The 17,640-nt window shown below is 39.8% G+C and overlaps 1 protein-coding gene across 2 annotated transcripts in view; it reads right to left on the reverse strand.

Moving 5' to 3' along the window:
- The window catches only part of LOC124152914 (aquaporin AQPAe.a-like), a 57,461-nt gene that overhangs the window by 33,061 nt on the left and 6,760 nt on the right, over window positions 1-17,640 (reverse strand). Inside the window, exon 1 of one of the 2 annotated variants that reach the window (XM_048381892.1) lies at window positions 8,841-8,981. The exons of the other annotated variant lie outside the window; for it this stretch is intronic. The gene's annotated coding sequence lies outside the window, so the exon portion shown is untranslated. Of the gene's footprint in view, window positions 1-8,840; window positions 8,982-17,640 lie in introns of those variants that run through there. 2 annotated transcript variants of the gene reach the window in all.

Raw genomic sequence — 17,640 nt, forward strand, 5'->3', positions numbered from 1 at the left:
GTCCACGGCTCCGGACTGATATTATCTTAAAGTGTGTCTGTACTCGGCTCCGGACTGATATAATAGTTAAGTGTGTCTGTCCACGGCTCCGGACTGATGTTATAGTTAAGTGTGTCTGTCCATGGCTCCGGACTGATATTATAGTTAAGTGTGTCTGTACACGGCTCCGGACTGATACCATAGTTAAGTGTGTCTGTCCACGGCTCAGGACTGATATTATAGTTAAGTGTGTTTGTACACAGCTCCGGACTGATATTATAGTTAAGTGTGTCTGTCCACGGCCCCGGACTGATATTATCTTAAAGTGTGTCTGTACTCGGCTCCGGACTGATATAATAGTTAAGTGTGTCTGTCCACGGCTCCGGACTGATGTTATAGTTAAGTGTGTCTGTCCTCGGCTCCGGACTGATATTATAGTTAAGTGTGTCTGTCCTCGGCTCCGGACTGATATTATAGTTAAGTGTGTCTGTACACGGCTCCGGACTGATATTATAGTTAAGTGGGCCTGTACTCGGCTCCAGACTGATATTATAGTTAAGTATGTGTGTTCTCGGCTCCAGACTTATATTATAGTTAAGTGTGTCTGTCCACGGCTCCGGACTGATATTATCTTAAAGTGTGTCTGTACTCGGCTCCGGACTGATATTATAGTTAAGTGTGTCTGTCCATGGCTCTGGACTGATATTATAGTTAAGTGTGTCTGTACTCGGCTCCGGACTTATATTATAGTTAAGTGTGTCTGTCCACGGCTCCGGACTGATATTATCTTAAAGTGTGTCTGTCCACGGCTCCAGACTGACATTATAGTTAAGTGTGTCTGTACACGGCTGCGGACTGATATTATAGTTAAGTGGGCCTGTACTCGGCTACAGACTGATATTATAGTTAAGTATGTGTGTACTCGGCTCCGGACTGATATTATAGTTAAGTGTGTCTGTACTCGGCTCCGGACTGATATTATAGTTAAGTATGTGTGTTTTTGGCTCCAGACTGATATTATAGTTAAGTGTGTCTGTACTCGGCACACAACTGATATTATAGTTAAGTGTGTGTGTACTCGGCTCCAGACTGATATTATAGTTAAGTTTGTCTGTCCACGGCTCCGGACTGACATTATAGTTAAGTGTGTCTGTCCACAGCTCCGGACTGACATTATAGTTAAGTGTGTCTGTACTCTGCTCCAGACTGATATTATAGTTAAGTGTGTCTGTACTCTGCTCCAGACTGATATCATAGATAAGTGTGTCTGTACTCGGCACACGACTGATGTTATAGTTAAGTGTGTCTGTACTCAGCTCCGGACTGATATTATAGTTAAGTGTGTCTGTACTCGGCTCCGGACTGAAATTATAGTTAAGTGTGTCTGTACTCGGCCCCGGACTGATATTATAGTTAAGTGTGTCTGTACTCTGTTCCGGACTGATATTATAGTTAAGTGTGTCTGTACTCTGCTCCAGACTGATATTATAGTTAAGTGTGTCTGTACTCGGCACACAACTGATATTATAGATAAGTGTGTCTGTACTCTGCTCCAGACTGATATTATAGTTAAGTGTGTCTGTACTCGGCACACAACTTATATTATAGTTAAGTGTGTCTGTACTCTGCTCCGGACTGATATTATAGTTAAGTGTGTCTGTACTCTGCTCCAGACTGATATTATAGTTAAGTGTGTCTGTACTCGGCACACAACTGATATTATAGTTAAGTGTGTGTGTACTCGGCTCCAGACTGATATTATAGTTAAGTTTGTCTGTCCACGGCTCCGGACTGACATTATAGTTAAGTGTGTCTGTACTCGGCTCCAGACTGATATTATAGTTAAGTGTGTCTGTACTCGGCTCCAGACTGATATTATAGTTAAGTGTGTCTGTACTCTGCTCCAGACTGATATTATAGTTAAGTGTGTCTGTACTCGGCACAGGACTGATATTATAGTGAAGTAGGCCTGTACTTGGCTCCGGACTGTTATTATAGTTAAGTAGGCCTGTACTTGGCTCCGGACTGTTATTATAGTTAAGTGAGTCTGTACTCGGCTCCGCACTGATATTATAGTTAAGTGGGCCTGTACTCAGCTCCAGACTGATATTATAGTTAAGTATGTGTGTTCTCGGCTCCGGACTGATATTATAGTTAAGTGTGTCTGTCCACGGCTCCGGACTGATGTTATAGTTAAGTGTGTCTGTACTCGGCTCCGGACTGATATTATAGTTAAGTGTGTCTGTTCTCGGCTCCGCACTGATATTATAGTTAAGTGTGTCTGTACTCGGCTCCGCACTGATATTATAGTTAAGTGTGTCTGTTCTCGGCTCCGCACTGATATTATAGTTAAGTGTGTCTGTACTCGGCTCCGGACTGATATTATAGTAAAGTGTGTCTGTACTCGGCTCCGGACTGATATTATAGTTAAGTGTGTCTGTACTCGGCACACGACTGATATTATAGTTAAGTGTGTCTGTACTCGGCTCCGGACTGATATTATAGTTAAGTGTGTCTGTTCACGGCTCCGGACTTATATAATAGTTAAGTGTGTCTGCACTCGGCACTTGACTGATATTATAGTTAAGTGTGTCTGTCCAGGGCTCCGGACTGATATTATAGTTAAGTGTGTCTTTACTCGGCTCCGGACTGATATTATAGTTAAGTTTGTCTGTACTCGGCACACGACTGATATTATAGTTAAGTGTGTCTGTACTCGGCACACGACTGATATTATAGTTAAGTGTGTCTGTACTCTGCTCCAGACTGATATTATAGTTAAGTGTGTCTGTACTCCGCACACAACTGATATTATAGTTAAGTGTGTGTGTACTCGGCTCCAGACTGATATTATAGTTAAGTTTGTCTATCCACGGCTCCGGACTGACATTATAGTTAAGTGTGTCTGTACTCGGCTCCAGACTGATATTATAGTTAAGTGTGTCTGTACTCGGCTCCAGACTGATATTATAGTTAAGTGTGTCTGTACTCTGCTCCAGACTGATATTATAGTTAAGTGTGTCTGTACTCGGCACAGGACTGATATTATAGTGAAGTAGGCCTGTACTTGGCTCCGGACTGTTATTATAGTTAAGTAGGCCTGTACTTGGCTCCGGACTGTTATTATAGTTAAGTGAGTCTGTACTCGGCTCCGCACTGATATTATAGTTAAGTGGGCCTGTACTCAGCTCCAGACTGATATTATAGTTAAGTATGTGTGTTCTCGGCTCCGGACTGATATTATAGTTAAGTGTGTCTGTCCACGGCTCCGGACTGATGTTATAGTTAAGTGTGTCTGTACTCGGCTCCGGACTGATATTATAGTTAAGTGTGTCTGTTCTCGGCTCCGCACTGATATTATAGTTAAGTGTGTCTGTACTCGGCTCCGCACTGATATTATAGTTAAGTGTGTCTGTTCTCGGCTCCGCACTGATATTATAGTTAAGTGTGTCTGTACTCGGCTCCGGACTGATATTATAGTAAAGTGTGTCTGTACTCGGCTCCGGACTGATATTATAGTTAAGTGTGTCTGTACTCGGCACACGACTGATATTATAGTTAAGTGTGTCTGTACTCGGCTCCGGACTGATATTATAGTTAAGTGTGTCTGTTCACGGCTCCGGACTTATATAATAGTTAAGTGTGTCTGCACTCGGCACTTGACTGATATTATAGTTAAGTGTGTCTGTCCAGGGCTCCGGACTGATATTATAGTTAAGTGTGTCTTTACTCGGCTCCGGACTGATATTATAGTTAAGTTTGTCTGTACTCGGCACACGACTGATATTATAGTTAAGTGTGTCTGTACTCGGCACACGACTGATATTATAGTTAAGTGTGTCTGTACTCGGCTCCGGACTGATATTATAGTTAAATGTGTCTGTTCTTGGCTCCGGACTTATATTTTAGTTAAGTGTGTCTGTACTCGGCACTTGACTGATATTATAGTTAAGTGTGTCTGTCCACGGCTCCGGACTGATATTATAGTTAAGGGTGTCTCTACTCGGCTCCGGACAGATATTATAGTTAAGTGTGTCTGTACTCGGCTACGGACTGATATTATAGTTAAGTGTGTCTGTACTCGGCTCCGGACTGATATTATAGTTAAGTGGGCCTGTACTCGGCCCCGGACTGATATTATAGTTAAGTGTGTCTGTACTCAGCACAGGACTGAAATTATAGTTAAGTGTGTGTGTACTCGGCTCCGGACTGATATTATAGTTAAGTGTGTGTGTACTCGGCACACGACTGATATTATGGTTAAGTGTGTCTGTACTCGGCTCCAGACTGATATTATAGTTAAGTGTGTCTGTTCTCGGCTCTGGACTGATATTATAGTAAAGTGTGTCTGTACTCGGCACACCACTGATATTATAGTTAAGTGTGTCTGTACTCGGCTCCGGACTGATATTATAGTTAAGTGTGTCTGTGCTCGGCTCCGGACTGATATTATAGTTAAGTTTGTCTGCCCACAGCTCCGGACTGATATTATCTTAAAGTGTGTGTACTCGGCTCCGGACTGATATTATAGTTAAGTGTGTCTGTCCACGGCTCCGGACTGATGTTATAGTTAAGTGTGTCTGTACACGGCTCCGGACTGATATTATAGTTAAGTGTGTCTGTACTCGGCCCCGGACTGATATTATAGTTAAGTGTGTCTGTACTCGGCACAGGACTGATATTATAGTTAAGTGTGTGTGTATTCGGCTCCGGACTGGTAATATAGATAAGTGTGTCTGTACTCGGCCCCGGACTGATATTATAGTTAAGTGTGTGTGTACTCGGCACACGACTGATATTATAGTTAAGTGTGTCTGTACTCGGCTCCGGACTGATATTATAGTTAAGTGTGTCTGTTCTCGGCTCCGGACTGATATTATAGTTAAGTGTGTCTGTACTCGGCACACGACTGATATTATAGTTAAGTGTGTCTGTACTTGGCACACGACTGATATTATAGTTAAGTGTGTCTGTACTGGGCTTCGGACTGATATTATAGTTAAGTGTGTCTCTACTCGGCTCCGGACTGATATTATAGTAAAGTGTGTCTGTACTCCGCTCCGGACTGATATTATAGTTAAGTGTGTCTGTACTCGGCTCCGCACTAATATTATAGTTAAGTGTGTCTGTTCTCGGCTCCGCACTGATATTATAGTTAAGTGTGTCTGTACTCGGCTCCGGACTGATATTATAGTAAAGTGTGTCTGTACTCGGCTCCGGACTGATATTATAGTTAAGTGTGTCTGTACTCGGCACACGACTGATATTATAGTTAAGTGTGTCTGTACTCGGCTCCGGACTGATATTATAGTTAAGTGTGTCTGTTCACGGCTCCGGACTTATATAATAGTTAAGTGTGTCTGCACTCGGCACTTGACTGATATTATAGTTAAGTGTGTCTGTCCAGGGCTCCGGACTGATATTATAGTTAAGTGTGTCTTTACTCGGCTCCGGACTGATATTATAGTTAAGTTTGTCTGTACTCCGCACACGACTGATATTATAGTTAAGTGTGTCTGTACTCGGCACACGACTGATATTATAGTTAAGTGTGTCTGTACTCGGCTCCGGACTGATATTATAGTTAAATGTGTCTGTTCTTGGCTCCGGACTTATATTTTAGTTAAGTGTGTCTGTACTCGGCACTTGACTGATATTATAGTTAAGTGTGTCTGTCCACGGCTCCGGACTGATATTATAGTTAAGGGTGTCTCTACTCGGCTCCGGACAGATATTATAGTTAAGTGTGTCTGTACTCGGCTACGGACTGATATTATAGTTAAGTGTGTCTGTACTCGGCTCCGGACTGATATTATAGTTAAGTGGGCCTGTACTCGGCCCCGGACTGATATTATAGTTAAGTGTGTCTGTACTCAGCACAGGACTGAAATTATAGTTAAGTGTGTGTGTACTCGGCTCCGGACTGATATTATAGTTAAGTGTGTGTGTACTCGGCACACGACTGATATTATGGTTAAGTGTGTCTGTACTCGGCTCCAGACTGATATTATAGTTAAGTGTGTCTGTTCTCGGCTCTGGACTGATATTATAGTAAAGTGTGTCTGTACTCGGCACACCACTGATATTATAGTTAAGTGTGTCTGTACTCGGCTCCGGACTGATATTATAGTTAAGTGTGTCTGTGCTCGGCTCCGGACTGATATTATAGTTAAGTTTGTCTGCCCACAGCTCCGGACTGATATTATCTTAAAGTGTGTGTACTCGGCTCCGGACTGATATTATAGTTAAGTGTGTCTGTCCACGGCTCCGGACTGATGTTATAGTTAAGTGTGTCTGTACACGGCTCCGGACTGATATTATAGTTAAGTGTGTCTGTACTCGGCTCCGGACTGATATTATAGTTAAGTGTGTCTGTACTCGGCCCCGGACTGATATTATAGTTAAGTGTGTCTGTACTCGGCACAGGACTGATATTATAGTTAAGTGTGTGTGTATTCGGCTCCGGACTGGTAATATAGATAAGTGTGTCTGTACTCGGCCCCGGACTGATATTATAGTTAAGTGTGTGTGTACTCGGCACACGACTGATATTATAGTTAAGTGTGTCTGTACTCGGCTCCGGACTGATATTATAGTTAAGTGTGTCTGTTCTCGGCTCCGGACTGATATTATAGTTAAGTGTGTCTGTACTCGGCACACGACTGATATTATAGTTAAGTGTGTCTGTACTTGGCACACGACTGATATTATAGTTAAGTGTGTCTGTACTGGGCTTCGGACTGATATTATAGTTAAGTGTGTCTCTACTCGGCTCCGGACTGATATTATAGTAAAGTGTGTCTGTACTCCGCTCCGGACTGATATTATAGTTAAGTGTGTCTGTACTCGGCACACGACTGATATTATAGTTAAGTGTGTCTGTACTCGGCCCCGGACTGATATTATAGTTAAGTGTGTCTGTACTCGGCTCCGAACTGATATCATAGATAAGTGTGTCTGTACTCGGCACACGACTGATGTTATAGTTAAGTGTGTCTGTACTCGGCCCCGGACTGATATTATAGTTAAGTGTGTCTGTACTCCGCTCCGGACTGATATTATAGTTAAGTGTGTCTGTACTCGGCATACGACTGATATTATAGTTAAGTGTGTCTGTACTCGGCCCCGGACTGATATTATAGTTAAGTGTGTCTGTACTCGGCTCCGAACTGATATCATAGATAAGTGTGTCTGTACTCGGCACACGACTGATGTTATAGTTAAGTGTGTCTGTACTCAGCTCCGGACTGATATTATAGTTAAGTGTGTCTGTACTCGGCTCCGGACTGAAATTATAGTTAAGTGTGTCTGTACTCGGCCCCGGACTGATATTATAGTTAAGTGTGTCTGTACTCGGCACGCGACTGATATTATAGTTAAGTGTGTCTGTACACGGCTCCGGACTGATATTATAGTTAAGTGTGTCTGTACTCGGCCCCAGACTGATTTTATAGTTAAGTGTGTGTGTTCTCGGCACAGGACTCATATTATAGTTAAGTGTGTGTGTACTCGGCCCCGGACTGTCCTTGTGGTGGTGTTCTGCGTGGACTGTTTCTTCTGATCACGTGATATGCTATTCTTGAATTTTGACACGTATACGAGACGCAACGAGTGCGCTCCGCTGACATACTAGCCAGACATGGGGCTAGATATATGGAGAATAGACTGACTGGGCCCAGAGATAATATGTGTACACAATGCAACCACATTGATATGTCACAGTTAGTACATCTCGGGTTGCGCACTTAAAGTTCAGTGATTGAAGGTATCACACGATATCAGTAAGCTTTCTGAAGCAAGTAAAGATTAATGTATGTGAAAGACATATGCAATTCGTTTTAATGTGGGATATTGTAGATATATTTGATGGACAAACTATGACACAACGTGATGTAATTTTTATTGGGTGATAATAATTTTATAAACTTGATTATGATATTCGGTGTAATGGGATGATAATTGCTACAAACGTGGACAAGTCTTGTCATATTACACCTATTCTATGGTTAGAACTGAATCTTTGATTATATGTATAATAATATGTATAATATCAGCCCATTGAGCTGACTACATAGGAATTATAGCCTGATCACAGTTAACTACGGTTATAACGAACTCAAAGGGACCATTATTATTAGTTCGTAATAACCGTAGTTCGTTAAAAGCATATATACAGCAAATGGCCGGGACTGAAAAAAGTTCGTTAAGTTCGTTATATTGGTCAGTTCGTTAAAAGCGTGTTCGTTATAAACGTACTTTACTGTATTATAACGCAATATGGTTAACATTGATGTTGTCGTCGATATCATTTGACTTTTGTTTGTTTGTTGTTTCACGCCGCACTCAGCAATGTTACAGCTATATGACGGTGGTCTGTAAATAATCAAGTCTGGACTAGATAATCCGGTGATTGACATCACGAGCATCGACCCACAGCATTTGAGATACGATGACATGCATCAGTCAGTGAAGTAGATGGGTACCCATCAATGTTTTACAGGTAAATGCTACACGATATGACTTGAAAGTTTTACACCCTGGTAGCCCGACCTCCAGGCAAAGGTTGCGTTCGTATTGTGTCCGTGTAGGTTTGTATAGTATCTCAAGTAATATGTACTCCAATATAAAATCACCAAGGACATACATCAACACTCAGCTTTAACGAATGAGAATTTATACCAAATAATTAACGAAAAATTAAAACGAGTTTAAATCTCCCATTTGTTATAAAGGGAATTAATTTGAAACCACTGAGGTAATTGTGAAAATCAGCATTCATCAGAAAAAGATTTTTTAACATTGACTGATGTGAATAATTGGGAAATACGCCCTCCGCATCGAAATAGTTATTCTCAACATACCTGAATATCTGTAGATATCCAATAGATGTGAACGGGTACAACACTGGTCGCTAGTACCCAAGTTACACTAGTGAAATAGCGCTAATGCTCGCCACTCCCGTATGCAAATAACATGGTCTTCTTATTACAGGGTTTAGTTGAATCTTACGTATTTGTTCAGTAAAAGCTTAAACGAAACACACACCGGCTAGGGAGGCAGCCCAAGCGGTATAATGGGCCTTTTACACACCATGTGTCTTGACGTCATATGTAATTCATGTACATATGTCATGACTGAATGACCCGCGGCAATACAGCCAGCAATTTTATGTGTTTTCACTTGTGTTGTCTTCGCAAGCTCGGAGGTTCACACAATTTAACCTGCGCTTTTAAATGGTTCACACTTAAATGAACCCATCCAAACTGACATTCAAATCTCATAATTTCATATTTTGTAGTTGACTGGTGTCACTGAATAATATCGTAACAATGTTTGCTTAAGTTTGAAGTCCCGTGGTTTCGCCGAAGAAAACTGCAACAATGTTTCTTTGTTGGTATTTGCAGGCTCTCGGTCACATACGTTTCCCTACTCATACTCGGTTACGCAACGAAAAATAGTTCTACGAATATATACAACATAATCTGAAAATATGTCAACATCAACATAATTTTATTCTCTGTACATATTGACAAACAATATGTGGGATTAATCAAATCTTAAAAATAGGTAACAGGAAAGAGAATACAAGACCGAGGCGAGGTCAACCTTCAAGCGCGGATTTATATATGACGTCACATAAGTTTGTAAAGAGGTGAATTTGGAGTAGAACGGGAGCATGAGGACGAAATTTATACTTACTGCTATTGAAAAAGAAGTTTATGGAACAGTTATAGAAAACACCCCGACGCATGAACCCTCCAATAGCACTAGCAATTGGGAATATCACTGATTTATGAATGTGTTGCTTGTGTTTGGATAATCGCAAACCTATTCGGACGATGTTGAATTGACTGGTGGGGATTGAACGGAGTGCTCTGAAACTTGTGTTTTGTGTTAATTTCCAACGTCAGGGTGTGTTATATTTGGAGTTTGGGATTTGTCGCGTGTGCTGTCATACTTTGCTTAGCTAGTGTTTCTTGTCACTTGAGATTGACCTACTGTATGACCGGATGCCAGCTTCATTCCTGTGCCCCGTTATTCCTCATGTGCCGCCGCTTCTCAGCCTGGAATGTACGGAGAAGGTCGGCCAACTCAGAAACCAGAATAGTAATTCCGTCCACATATCTTTCTCGTTTCCAATGACCAATCGGTAAAACAGATAGGCAATTTAAGTTTCTTTCCTTACCTTACTTTTTTATGTTTTACGGTTTCCCAAAATCTTGGATTTTGTACCCGATACAATAGTGAACCGGGTTGAGTCGGCGGCCACATCTGACAAGGTACAACATTGTTTTCATTCGCATATTGTCTTGGTGCTCGGTTCCTGTCATTTCCGAAAACAAGGCATCAAAGTCAATATCGCTCAATAAATTAATATCGTTCATCTCAGTAATTTTACAAAATTCATAAAGTACTCACGGAAATGAAAAAAACCTGTTTTTTCGATCTCAGATGTTAAATAAATGCAGTTAAGATTCAAAATATATAAATATTCAAACAACTCAATTAGTACCAATTGGGCCTTGGCACAAATACAGCGTATCAAAGGTTTTTATGTCTTTTTACACGTAAAAGTGTGTAAAAATATGAACAAAACAGACTATTGTGAAACTGAGCATAACCAAGTGTTAGTAGATCAAGGTGAATAGCCATGACCTATGACACCTTTACGACAGGTGAAAACAGGTGCTTGAAACCCACGTGCAGCATGCATGTGATTTGTCAGTGGTTAGTGATTTGTGAGTGGCATTGTGGGTTAGTGAATCATCGTCAAAATATCAGAACGTAAAAATAACATATTCCCTTCTCAAACAACAACTTACATGTCATTATTATTATGTACATAAACATAGCTGTTATTTTATTGTTGTTTTGATAACTTTTTTCCAGGCTCATTTGCATAATGCCTATAGCCTGTTTCTGTCATGTCAATTCGGACTTAGTTATATTTTTGAATGTTGAAAGTGCCTGCAAATTACCTCCTGTAAAGTACAATTTGGATAGAGCACTGAGATAAAACTAGCAAATCCAGACTAGTACTTTTCAAGTTGTTTTGTTATTTCGTATTTACATCTACGTAATGCTTTGTGTCGATTATCAAATCCAGTAAAACATTTTTTTTTTCCATTTCCATGAGTACTTTAGTATTGATAGATAGCCATTCCATATCCAAATCACCGTAAGGACAATCCATTTTGTTTCATCTAGCGGCTAGACGACATTAAACACCAGAACCAACCATTTATTTATTTTTAAGTCAGATGAAATGTTACAAGGCCAGGCAAAAATACTAAATTAATTATATTGCTGATAAATGCAGGGATTAAAAAGAAAATAGAAAAACGAGTTGATTTTAAACACCGATCGAGAATTCGGGGAAACCCCGAAAAGTAGTTCCGGCAAAAGTTCACACGATCAATTTCACAAAAAAAATTGTTTACATCGTGTGAATTTTTCTGTCCGTTCACAGGTGTGTGAACTCCAAATATCAGATCACGTGACTTCACATTCAGCCAATCAGCATGAAAGAAACAGTGTAAACTTCAGTGTAAACGTATGAAATTATTCCAGAGTATACTAAATTTTCTAAAATGTCCCCCATGAATAAAAACATTCAGGGCAGAAGATTAATGGGGAGTTATTCATTGTTTGATGAGAACTACAATTACATTGCAGAAAAAAAAGAAAGAAGAAAATTATTTTATTCAAATGTCCAGCGGTGTATACATGGTAAAATAGACAGCATATCACAATAAAATAGTATACAACTCCCGGGCCTACTGGTCACTGAAGACCGTGTTACGGTCAAACATTTACCGTATATGACCGCGTATAAGCCGAATTTTGAGGACCGGAAAAAAGATTCTGTAGAAAGGGGTCGGCTTATCCACGGGATATACTTTCATGAGAGTATTTTTCAGATCGTGATCCGACAGAAACATCGCCTGAATGACGGTCCGATAGATTACAACACGAAAGTTTGGAATAAAGTTAAAATTATCAATAAAGTTGTTATTATACACCAATGTTGTCATTATTAAAAAAATGTTATGCATATTACTACTTACGATAATAGGTTTTCAATTGAATGTTCAAAGTTTATCGTTCTTCATAAACTCCACAATCTTTACATTTAACAATATATAATTCACAGATGAAATCGCCATAGCTATTACCGGTACGTACGTTTTGCAAAAAATAAAAATTGATAGTGAACAAGTATCTACCTTTATTGAAAGGGGCAAATAAACAACTGTAACGGCGAGTTATGTCGCATACAGCGGTGTATACATGGTAAAATAGACAGCATATCACAATAAAATAGTATACAACTTCCGGGCCTAGTAGTCACTCATAACCGTGTTACGGTCAAACATATACCCCGGTATATAAGAAGTACTATTTCGCGGATTTTCGCGGACTAAGTGGAGACAGATTGTGTTAAATGAAATAACTACCCACGAAGAAGAAGTATGGAAATATAAACTATCATGTAGAGCTGACCTGTCTCGATATTCTAAAATTCACACAACACTTACTACTCATGTGTTATACAACATTGTAATGTTATATCCAGAATTGAGAGAAGAAATACAGTATGTAATAAAGATTGGATTGGAATTATTGAATTCTCGAAGTATCTATATCAAATTAAACATATCCTAAACAACGTGTGGTAATCTTACCAATATTTCTCATTTTATATATATGTCCCGCATATTTACAGGATATATATATATATATATATATATATATATATATATATATATATATATGTATATATATATCCTTCATCAGGTTATATATATATATATATATATATATATATATATATATATATATATATGTTTGATTATTTTGTTATTTAATTATTTCATTACCTAATCTAAATGTTTTGATAATCTTCGGATTTATCTGGAGGAAATAAAGACATTCATTCGTTCGTTCGTTCGTTCGTTCGTTCGTTCGTTCGTTCGTTCATTCATTCATTCATTGCCAATATGTCCTAGCATGACATTGTAACCATACTTTTCCATAGTCACATGAAAGAATCGGGTGCTCTTTAACTTTCCCCAAGCAAGATACATGACAATATTATAATATTCTAATATTACAAATATGAGATGTTAAAAGACAATAGATGAGTCATTATTTGCGGTCAACTCTACGCTTGAACACGTGGTTGATGAGTGCAGCTGGAGAAGTTGATAAGTAATCACACTGCATATTGAATATGGTGTCGTCTATGGGAGTAAAAGGTATGAAGTTTGTGTTAATGGACGAGGCATGGTTCAAAAGACGTGTTCACAAGTCCGAATAACGAAAAGATATCAGAAAATGTTCTTCCTCTTCAATATTGTGAGCGTTACAGTTTTCACATAAACGACTTAATTCCTACAGGGGCACTCACGTGTAGCTTGGCCGTACTTATGTAAAGGCTGTTTATGAGAGATAACATATTGTGTTACAACACGTACATTTCTTAAGGGTTGCGAATATGAGAGCTCCGTCGTTTTATAAAAGGCATGTGCGTGACAAAAATATCATTAAGTCTTTCAAAGGCATTTAGAAGGGATACACAGAAGGAGGAGAATTTATGGATGTCAACTTCTTTATTATGAGGAACTCAACTCTTCGGAGTATATGCTTACTCCTTCATCAGATTCCCCCCTTGTTAGTTTCCACCTTTCGTTATCTTATTAATTTTGTTGTCCTTACATGTACATATATATACTGTCTGTCTCATGGCATTCATTCACCTGATGAAGGAGTAAGCATATACTCCGAAAAGTTGTGTTCCTCGTAATGAAGAAGTTGACATCCATAAATTCTCCTCCTTAATTTTTTTTTTTAAGTGTATTGTCCATCACGTGTAACTCAACATTTTACAAAGCCTCATATCACGAAGTTCCTCATATATCCTGTGAAAATTCGGAGATGGAATAGCTGGGCAGTAATGATGGAAGACCTCAATACTAATGTCCACTGACTGACTGGTATAGGAGATTTAACGTGCGCTTTCCGACTGTAGCGTATTTCGCACACGGGCCTGGCCGGGCCATTTAGTGTATTGCGAAAAGGGTGAAAGTGGTGTGTGCAACCCAAGAGGGGGCTTTTAGGGGTTGCTTATATTGAATTTTGGGAATTTGTAAATTTGGAATAAATGCCGAAGTGGGTGGAGGAGGGAACTAAGGGAGCCGGGTGAGGTGGGTGTTTGTATGTTTATTGGATTTTGGATTGGTAGATTAATGAGTTTTTAGATGCGCTTAATTAGATCTGTTTTGATTAGGAATACGCCTAGGGCCTTGAAGTTTTCTAGTTTATTTTGAGGGTTTAGTATTTCATCTAGAGTAGGAGCCTTATTTAGATTGAGGGTGGTTTGTAGTGTGGTTCTGTGTGTTTGGTAGTGGGTGAAGTGGATGAGTGCGTGTTCTGTGGTTTCGGGGTGTTTGCAGTGGGGGCAGTTTCCTGTGGTGTGTCTTTTAATTTTTTTTAAGTGGTTATATTTAGGTTCGTGTGTGCTGTTTGGAGTTTTGTAATTAATCTGTCAATTTCTTTAGAGGGGTGTAGGATTTAAGGTTTGGCTAGTGGTTTTCTGAGTACTTTTTTGATTTGGCTATTTGAGTTTTGATATTGATTATGCCATTTTTTGGTAATTTTTTGTTTGTTTACACTTTTAATTTCTGATTTTGAGATGGGTAGGTTTAGGCTTATTTCTGGTATTTTGAGAGATAATTTAGCTTCTTTATCGGCGCTTTCGTTGCCGTAAATTCCTACGTGGGCGGGGATCCTTAGGAAGGTTATTTGTTTGCCTGCTTTTGTTAGGTCGTTGGAGCTTTTAAGTATTTGGTTTATTAATTTAGGTCGGTTTTTGGTATTTTTGTTTTGGAGGGCTTGTAGTCCACTAAGGGAGTCGGTGAGAATTAGGATTTTATTGTTGTTTTTAGATTGTTGGTTAAGCAGGGCTGAGGCCATGCCCATAAGTTCGGTCGTGAATATAGATTGGTTGTTGGGGAGTCGGTAAGATTGTGTGGATTTAACTGGTTGTGTGGTATGGACTCCGAAGCCTGTGTGGTTGGAGATCGGGTCTGAAGATCCGTCCGTGTATATGTGACACCAATTTGGCCAATTTTCGTGTATGTATGCAAGTGTGGTGGTTTTAGCTATGTTTGGGTCGGTTTGTTTATTTATTGGGTTAGCTAACGTTGTGTCTATATTGGGTATTTTGAGTTTAGGGGTGAAGATATTTGATTTTTTGCAGTTTTGTTTAAGATTTTGAGTTTGGTGTTCATTGAGGTAGTTGGTTATTCTTTGGGATATTGGGGTGAGTGAGGGGTGTTTGCGAGCTAGAGCTTGGTTTCTTGGGCTAATGTTTTGGTTAATTAAGTTTTGGATGAGAGGGTTTGTTTGGGACGCGGCCCGGAAATCAAGGCTTAGACGTTCCCTGCGTATATTTAGTGGCATTTCCTCTGTAAGGGCCTGAAGTGAGGTGTAGGAGGTGCCATGTTGGGTGCGTGTGATTAGTTTAAGGGCTTGGTATTGTATTGAGTCAAGATTTTTAGATAGAGAGTTGTTTAGGGTATTGTATATGACACAGCCGTAGCCTAGTTTTGATCTAATTAGTGCTGTATAGAGTGAGAGGAGGGTATCTTTGGAGGCTCCCCAGTTAGAGCCGGTGAGACATCTTAGTGTGTTAAGGTCTTTGCTGCATCTAGTTTTTAGGTTTTGGACGTGAGCCTCCCAGGTGAGGTGTTGATCGAAAATGAGTCCTAAGAATTTGGTTTGTTTTTGGAATTTGATTGTTTGGTTGTTTAGCTGGAGGACTGGGTAGGCAGGTTTCATGTTTTTATGTTTGAATACTACTCCTGTTGTTTTATCTGAGTTTAGGGAGAAGCCCCATTTGTCTGCCCATTGTTGTATTTTATTTAGAGATTTTTGGATTAAGTTTTCTGCCATTTTAATGCTTTTAGTGCGGATCAATAGGGCTCCGTCATCCGCGAATTTTGAAGTGTTTAGTTTAGGGGATAAGCCCTCGAATAGATCATTTATCATTATATTGAAGAGGGTTGGGCTGAGGATGCTGCCCTGGGGAGTGCCATTTTCTAGGGGACACTGGTCCGATAGCGTATGGTCTATACCCACGGTTATTTTGCGATTGTTTAGGAAATCTTGGATGAAGTTTATTTTTTGGCCTTTTAGTCCTATTTGTTTTAGTTTTTGTATTAGCCCGTGATGCCATACCATGTCGAAAGCTTTAGAGAAGTTGAGGAATATGCCTATGGTGTATTGCTTGTTTAGTTGTCCTGTTTTTATACCCTGTTCTAGTCGGGCGAGGTTATCGAGAGTTGATCGGCCAGGAGTGAAGCCGCTTTGGTCGGGGTTTATGATGTTGTTTTGGTCTAGGTAGTGCTGTAGCCTATTTTTAGTCATAAGTTCCATTATTTTGCAGAGATTTGAGGTTAGGGAGATGGGCCTATAGGAGTTAGCCTGATCTGCTGGTTTATTTGGTTTAGGTATTGGGATTACTAGAGCTTCCTTCCATGAGGATGGGACCTGTCCGTTTAGGTAGACTAGGTTGTATAGTTTAAGTAAAGTTTGGAGTAGTTTGTTAGGTAAGTGTTTGATTATTTGGTAAGAGGTGAGGTCTAGGCCAGGGGCTGTTCCTTTTTTCTATTGTTTAGTACGTGATTTAGTTCTTCTATGGTGTAAGGTTGGTTTATTTCTAGGTTGTCTTGTCTGTTTTCTTTGGAGAATTTGGTTTCTTTTTTTAGTTTATCTTTGAATTTCTTACTGAAGTTACTGTTGCTACTAACTTTAGAGAAGTGTTTGGCTAGGTTGTTGGCCTTTTGGGTGGGGTTAGTTGAGTTGTTTATATTGGGGCTTTTTTTGGTGCCGTTTGATGCCTCTGATGGCGTGAATTTTGCGCCACACCTTCCTAGCGTCAGTGTGGTGGTTTAGCTCCTCACAGAATTTTTTCCAGTTTTTGGTTTTAGCAGTTTTAACTAGGTTTTGGACTTGGTGGTTAAGTTCATGGGCTGTTTTGAGATGAGAGGGGTCTCGTTTAGCTCTGTTGAAAGCTGATTTGCGTTTTAGTCTAGTTAGCTCTATTTCCTCATTCCACCAAGGGACAGTGGGTTTTCCTAGGTTGGATGATTTGAAGGGGATTGCGGATTTGGCTGCGTTGATTATGAAGTAAGTTAGGTTTTTACAGAATGTTTCGGGGTCTTTTGTTTCTAAATCGTTTAGATTAGCTTGGTTGCATAATTCTTGGAATTTGTCCCAGTTGGCGTTTTTGTACTGAAATTTAGGTTCCTGTTTAGGGGTTTGATTTGGTGTTTTTAGATTTCCTAGGGTTATAGTTATGGGGAAGTGGTCGCTGCCTAGAGGTACTGGGTGGACGTCCCTCATCAGACTTTGTGCTAAGTCTGGCGTACATATTGTTAAGTCGATAGCCGAAATGGTGTGGTGGATTTTGTCGTATCTAGTTGGTTGGTTATTGTTTAATAGTATTAGGTCATTTTAGTTTATGTGCTTCACCAAAGAAGGCTTTGGAGCTGGCTTCTGGATTAGACTGCTTTAACATGTAAGCTAGTAGGAGGACTAAGTTGTTTAGTTTTTTGATTGCTACGTTTTGGGTGAGTTTTTTTCTATAGCTTTTGG

The sequence above is a fragment of the Haliotis rufescens genome, unplaced genomic scaffold (genome assembly GCF_023055435.1).
Source record: "Haliotis rufescens isolate VD_foot unplaced genomic scaffold, xgHalRufe1.0.p SCAF_4, whole genome shotgun sequence".
In the NCBI taxonomy this organism is placed as follows: Eukaryota; Metazoa; Mollusca; class Gastropoda; order Lepetellida; family Haliotidae; genus Haliotis; species Haliotis rufescens.